Consider the following 7,500-nt stretch of genomic DNA (forward strand, 5'->3'; position numbering starts at 1 on the left):
AAACAGTAAGGCGAAAAAACTAAACGAAATACGGAATTAATTTCTGACGTCAAAATGTTCACAAAAGCTCCCAGAACATGACACATGACAGTAGAGCTGCTTTTCCATAGCTGCAAAAAATCCAGACATTTTCAGAAAATGTGATAAAACTGATAATAAAACTGATAAAACCTCAGCGGAACTCACTGATCACACCGAACTGGAAGGAGTGGGTGTGGCCTAACAGTCTAATATTCAAATGAGCATGCATGATTGACAGCTCTACTCAGCCCATGAGAAGAGTGTTTTATTTTACAGTGTACAGTTTTTACAGTAAAATTATCACATATGCCCGTGATGATCAGAAGCTGAGGTCAGAGTGCAGCCATGATACAGTGCCCCTGGAGCACACAGGGTTAAGGGCCTTGCTCAGGGGCCCCAAGAGTGACAGGAAAATATTTCAAGATAATAGAGATTTTCTTAGGCCAAAACTCAAACCACAAACACGAATACTATGATGATGATGATGATGATGATGATGATGAAATCCTGTACAGAATGTTGAGCTGCAGATGTTCCTGTGTGTTACAGAATAGACCTGCTGGCCAGTTTATATCACCTCTCCAAAACACACACACACACACACACACACACACACACACACACACACACACACACAGCTATTTCACATCTCATTTTTATCCAGAGCTCATGAATTCCCAACGAGCAATCAGACCTTAGCATGGCAGAGCCGTAACCATGGAAGCTGTGGGAGAAAATACCCATCGCTCTGCTTTCTCAAGGATAAATCATCTCCTCAGTCCCGAAGAGTTGAGAGAAAAACCCTGAGAGCTCACAGACCCATTTCCTGTGCTGCGTTCTGGGAAAAACATCATCATCCTGTGACCTGCCGTCTGCTCAGAGACATTTTAAGAGCTCAAAGGTCCTCTAAAGTCCATTACAGCTACATGGCGAGACTCCAGGTCTGTTCTTTTAGCAGAGAAAAAAATAAATAAAACCAACGCCTCACAAATCATCTAAAGCAGGAACCAGAAACTGGGCTACATGGAGGTCAAGACCCCTTTCACACCCACACAAGTCAATATAATAAATCCTCATTATTACAATAAAGCACTAATGACTGGAGTGTTTCTTCTTAAACACTACAGAACTGCTGAGATCTGCACTGTGATTGGTCAGAAGCTGTTGATTAGTTCTCTATAACAGAAGCTCTGACAGTGATGCAGGTTTCTTTAACGCTAACATCTGCTAATATACCGCTAACACAAGATTACCATCCTCTGAGTTAGCATGCACTGCAGTGTGAGACGTCTTCTGGTTAGCATCTTTACTCCCAGGAATCAATATTTTACTGGGTCTTGTGATCGCAGTGTGTTATGGCTCCAGCTCAAGTCTTCTTTGCTTAAGGTTCCTCATGTTGCTTCGTCAAAGAGCGTATGTTCTCATAAACCCACATTTTAAACTTGTACATGGTGTCATGTTGCTCCCAAAGCCTGACCTTCTCAAGATATCCCTACAGTTCCACATTCCCAGGTTTTTACATCCTCTTTATTTCAGATGCCATATTTTCATAGATCTCTATGTTCCCAGAATCAAATGGTGTTGAGGAGGTCATTCTTCCTTTTCTTCTACAGTATATTCCAAGTGTCCTGTGTTTACAGTGTCTTCACGAGAGACTAGAGACGGTTGTGAGATTGTTGTGAACTTGGTGTAGACAGGATGAAATGGATATCTTAAAGATTGTTCTCCTGTTATTATTCTGTGTAGAACTTCACATGGATAGTGCAGCACTGTTTGATTTGATAGTGTACAGTTGTGGAGTAATAAAAGAGTAATGATTTATTATGCCACTATCAGGTGTCAGATGAGGACAGGTTCCTTTCTGAATCTCCCAGTGTATTGTGTATGAACATCCCCAGAGACCTGTGATCCCCAGGTCCTACATTTCCAGGTCCTTATGTTCCAAAGGCTACAAATCACCAGGGACTCAAATTCCCACATCTCATTATTCTCAGGTATCTCACACATATTCACAGACTTCATGCATTCCATCACCTCTGAATCCATCTCCTAATCTACACAATATATCTTACAATGGAAACGGTCCTGTGCTTTACACACACACACACACACACACACACACACACACACACACACACACACACACACACACTGCATTTTGTCTGTTTAATTCAAATTTGCTACACAAAGATCTTGAATTGTTTTACACTAAGTTTGATGCAGTTGCCATTCTTGACCACTTGGAGCAATAGATCCCAAAGCACAGAAATGTATGAATAAGAAATCTGTCAAATATCACCATCATTTATTTAAATAGGTGCAGACACAATAAATGAATGAGGATTTAATGACAATTTACTAAAAACAGTCCACTATTCCCACCTGACAATATTCAGGAAGTCCTAATCATTAATAGTGCTTTTGTTTTCTGGTTTGATGGTGAATCCATAAACTTGGTTTCATCATGTAATCACTGATAGCATGTTTAGTATTTTCAGATCAGGTTTTGTTTTTATCAGTGATGAAGAAGTTTATTGTTCATTTCCCGACTCTGTCTCTCCAACACGCCAGGAAGCTTCACCTCCCACACACTCGCAACATTTCTGCTTTATTTTGCTCAGCTTTTGGTCCCAGCATCACTCTGAGCTGTATTTTCTGAAGTGGGCGTGTTAATTGCTCTTCTGACTCCCCAGCAGGTGCTGATGGTAGAACAGGGTTTCATACAACAATACAGCTTCAAAACATGATTAAATCTCATAAACCCAAAACTCACCTAACATGGCTCCACCTCACCTGCTTCAGCCCACCTCAGGTCACCCAAACTCACCCAACTACACCTCACCTGCTTCAGCCCACCTCAGGTCACCCAAACTCACCCAACTACACCTCACCTGCTTCAGCCCACCTCAGGTCACCCAAACTCACCCAACTACACCTCACCTGCTTCAGCCCACCTCAGGTCACCCAAACTCACCCAACTACACCTCACCTGACTCCAGCTCACCTCTCCAAATGTCAGCTGGAGGATTCCCCCAAGAAATGTCTACCCGTTATAACAAAGAAGCCCCCGTGTGGTCAGTAGAAGACAGAAGCCCCCGTATGGTCAGTAGAAGACAGAAGCCCCCGTGTGGTCAGTATAAAGAGAAGGACTCTGACTATGTGGTGGTCACAGAGCTGAGATAATAATTACACTTCACCATGTTCCCTGATAAACAGCCGTTGTTACATAACGAGCGTAACGAACATTTGCTGACGGTTTAGTCATGTTCCTATTATCATATCCGGAAATATTAATAATTCTCCATGTTCAATTTAAAAGCCTTCTGTAGCACACACACACTAAAACACACTTCACAATCAGTTCATCTCTCTTCACTCTACACACTTTTCATTCCCATCACACCATGGTGATTATATTATTTATCTATCTTACGCCATGTGTGTGTGTGCGCATGTGTGTGGGTGTGTGTGTGTGTGTGTGCACACGTGTGTGCGCGTGTGTGCTGATAGCCTGAGATTCCACGATCACATGACCTCTAAACACGGCCTGCTAATCTCTCCTAAACAAGATTAGCTCAATTAGAGACCATGAGTTCACACCATGCTGAAATAAACAAGGTCAAACAAGGTTACACGAGAGCCAGTGCTCTGACTGAGAAAAAAAATCAAGGAAATAGTTAATAAACAAAACAACGTGAAAAACACGTCTGGAGTCAGACCTTGCATTTCTACATGAAACTAACACACACACACACACACACACACACACACACATACACACACACACACACACACACACACACACACACACACACACACACACGTCCATATGTTCATTTAAACAATATTTCCAAATAATCAAGTGTGTAAAGTTTAAGTGAAAATCCATATTGAGGTCCAGTCAAATTTACCTCTGTTTTTTTGGGGCCGAGCTTCAAATCGCAGTGACATTGAATCAGATTTATCAGACGGAATCAGACGAAATCAGACAATGATTTAATTAAGTCTCACAAACTGATTGTAGGAAAACTCACACACCTGAGTGCTAACGATCATGTTGTTACACACTGCTCTGGTGGGTGCAGTAGTGAGATCATGTGGATTTTTCTCCAACAATCCTCATGCATGATTTTTTTGGGTTTGAGCTCATCGAAGGTCGTCCTGATCGATGTCGCTTTCCAGTGATGTTCTTCTGCTCTTAAAGTGTGTGTGCCACTCAAAACACCTCGAACGACTCGTTACATCAAATGTCTCTGTGGCAGATTCGCCCCGGTTTCACGCAGAATTTCACTTTGCTCTTTGTTCTAACTCGATGCCTGTGATGAAATTGCAGACGTGGGAAGGCACGAGGGTCAGAACAGCACCAGTTACACCAGTAGACTCCAAACTTCTTCATACCACCTGGTAGTGGTGGTGTAACGGGGGTTAAAACACTCAGGGACTAGCTGTACGAGGACATTTTCATGCGATCTCTCAGACCTGTTCGGAGGACATTGGAGTATAACAGAATATAATCCACGATTCTTCTGGCCGTGGCTCTGTGGCTCGGTCTCTCAGGTTCCACTGCCTGATGCTCCAGGGGTTCTGCTCTATAAGAAGCCCCACAGCGTCATATCAAAGTCATCTGCAGTCTTTTGAGCAGCAAAGCTTTTATCCCGGCCTCAGCGCTGGAGATGAAGTGAAGCGGGGGGAGTTGCGCCGCATGTCACGCTCCCGCTAACCCACAGGAGGTTTTGATCTGAGCGGAAATGTCACGCTGGCCTGCTGATTCCCTCTGGACTCCAAAGTTCTCCTACCTGCAGCTTCCAGGCTCACTGCCATGCCCCAGTTCAGACTCTCCACTGAAGTTTACACCAACTTTCTCTGTTGTCTTCTTTTTTAAACCCTGAGTCCAGGGGCTTTAAAGGAACGACTTCATTTAGAAAATCAGAAACACCCTGAAGGTAGACTAAATATTTCTAAAACTGTGTGATGGTATCTAACCATCACACATCCACGTCCTTATAAAGAGCTCCACTCTTCTGGAACGACATTACGCTAGATTCTATGGTGTGGCTGTGAGGATTAGTGATCATTCAGCTACAAGAGCATTAGTGAGATCAGATACTAATGTTAGATGAGGTAAGGAGTCTCCAGTTCCAGTTCATCATAAAGGTGTTATGGTTGAGTAGGTCAGGGGTCTGTGCAAGACACCCAAGTTCTTCAATCAAGACATGACTTCCTGAAGCTCGCTGTGTATACAGGACCTTCACTATGCTGGAGCAGGGTTTGGGAAACTAAGGGTTTCTTCACCATCATCACCATTTTCTTCTGTTTCATCATCATCTTCTTCACATTTATCATCATCATCATCACCACCATCATTATCATCACCATCATCAACATCATCATCATCTTCTTCTTCATCATCTTCTTCACATTTATCATAATCATCACCACCATTATCATCATCTTCATCTTCCTCATCACCATCACAAACACTATACTGAGATGACATCATTAAACTTTGACCTCTCAAAATCACAAAATGTTCATACTGAGCTTCAGAACAAAATGCAGTTTTTCCCCAAAATATAAATGCATTTGTTTTAAAACACGTTATAATCATATGTAGCGTTTACTATTATTATTAATGTTAATATTAATTATTATTATGCTCTAAAACAGTAAATAATCTTTCTTTTTTTTTAAATGGACTGATGTTATATGTAGAATAACGCAATATTTTATTTATTATATTGTGCTATTTTTTAACATTTTTAAGTTTAGTTATTTAATATTATTATTATTATTATTACATTTTCTAAATACAATGTGAGTTGTGTTTGGCACAACGTCGTACCTGACACACCAGCATCTGTGCAAAGTGCGAGACGTGATTTTTCTAGGTGAGATGAGCATTTAAATACGTCTGATATCCATGTTTGTTGTTATTTTCTGAAGGGCGGGGCCTGTGACATCACGTGATGTCACTACATCACCCACCAATCAGCTGTCTTCACTGTACTAAGAGTTTTGACATGTCACATGTCTGTGTTGCTGGATTGTTTTGCTCAAGACCTTCAAGGTTCCTCTAAGATAAAGAACCATTCAGGGTGCTGGATTAAGGCTGAGAGATCTTCTGTGAATGCTTGGACACTGGACAGAACAGCGCAGGAGCTCGTTATCAAATCAATAATAACTCAATGAATAACAATAAATTCTGATTTTAAAACTAATATTTTCAGGAGGAAACAGAAGAAATGAAGCTACAAATCTGTAATGTTTGTTTATAAATCAGTTTTAACTTCATTTCTGTGTTCACTTTATAATCCTGTAGTTTCAGTTTATTTCTTTTAAGCACTTCATTTCTGTTGTTTTATCATCGATAAATGTTTAAATATAAACCCTGCTTTCCTTCTTTCATTTTTTCAACCAATCACTGAGCTCTGATGTCATCAGCCTGCGCCTCATATCTGAATTCATTACTGTTTGCAAGATACATTTCTCCAAACGCCTCGTTTTTCCTCCATTATTCAGTGTGGCTTTGAACATTTGATGGATTTCAGAGAAATACGATGAAGATTGATAAATATTCAACAAAAAAAATATAATATTATGATTATAATTAATCATAATGTTGTTGATGATGATGATGATGATGATGATGATGATGATTATTATTACTACATTAAAAATGTGTCTCTATAAGCATTTGAGTATCGGACTGCTAAATCTCCCACACTGTATGGGGAAGAAGGGATATGAATAAAGGAGAAGAGAAAAAATAATCAGCTGTCTGCAGGAGCAGATAAAAGAATGTAAGATGAGACAATTTTATAAAATGGTAAGAGGAGACAGAGAGATGTAGATGGAGAGATGAAGAGAAGGAGAGATAGAGAAGCAGAGAGATGGAGAGATGGAGAGACGGAGTGATGGAAAGATGGAGAAACAGAGTGATGGAGATGGAGAGACAGACAGATGGAAAGATGGAGAGACAGAGTGGTGGAGAGATGGAGAGACAGAGTGATGGAGAGAGTGATGAAAAGATGGAAAGACAGAGTGATGGAGAGACAGAGTAATGGAGAGACAGAGTGATGGAGAGACAGAGTCATGGAGAGACAGAGTGATGGAAAGATGGAGAGACAGAGTGATGGAGAGATGGAGAGACAGAGTGGTGGAGAGATGGAGAGACAGAGTGATGGAGAGATGGAGAGACAGAGTGATGGAGAGATGGAGAGACAGAGTGGTGGAGAGACAGAGTGATGGACAGATGGAGAGACAGAGTGGTGGAGAGATGGAGAGACAAAGTGATGGAGAGACAGAGTGATGGAAAGATGGAGAGACAGAGTGGTGGAGAGACCGAGTGATGGAGAGACAGAGCGATGGAGAGATGGAGAGACAGAGTGATGGAAAGACAGTGTGATGGAGAGACAGAGTGATGGAGAGACAGAGTGATGGAGAGATGGAGAGACAGAGTGATGGCGAGATGGAGAGACA

General features: G+C 41.4%; 1 protein-coding gene across 1 annotated transcript in view; it reads right to left on the minus strand.

Annotated features, from left to right (window-relative positions):
• gabrg2 (gamma-aminobutyric acid type A receptor subunit gamma2) overlaps positions 1-7,500 on the minus strand; it is a 30,085-nt gene that overhangs the window by 20,873 nt on the left and 1,712 nt on the right.

This window comes from Silurus meridionalis, chromosome 15 (assembly GCF_014805685.1).
Source record: "Silurus meridionalis isolate SWU-2019-XX chromosome 15, ASM1480568v1, whole genome shotgun sequence".
NCBI lineage: Eukaryota > Metazoa > Chordata > Actinopteri > Siluriformes > Siluridae > Silurus > Silurus meridionalis.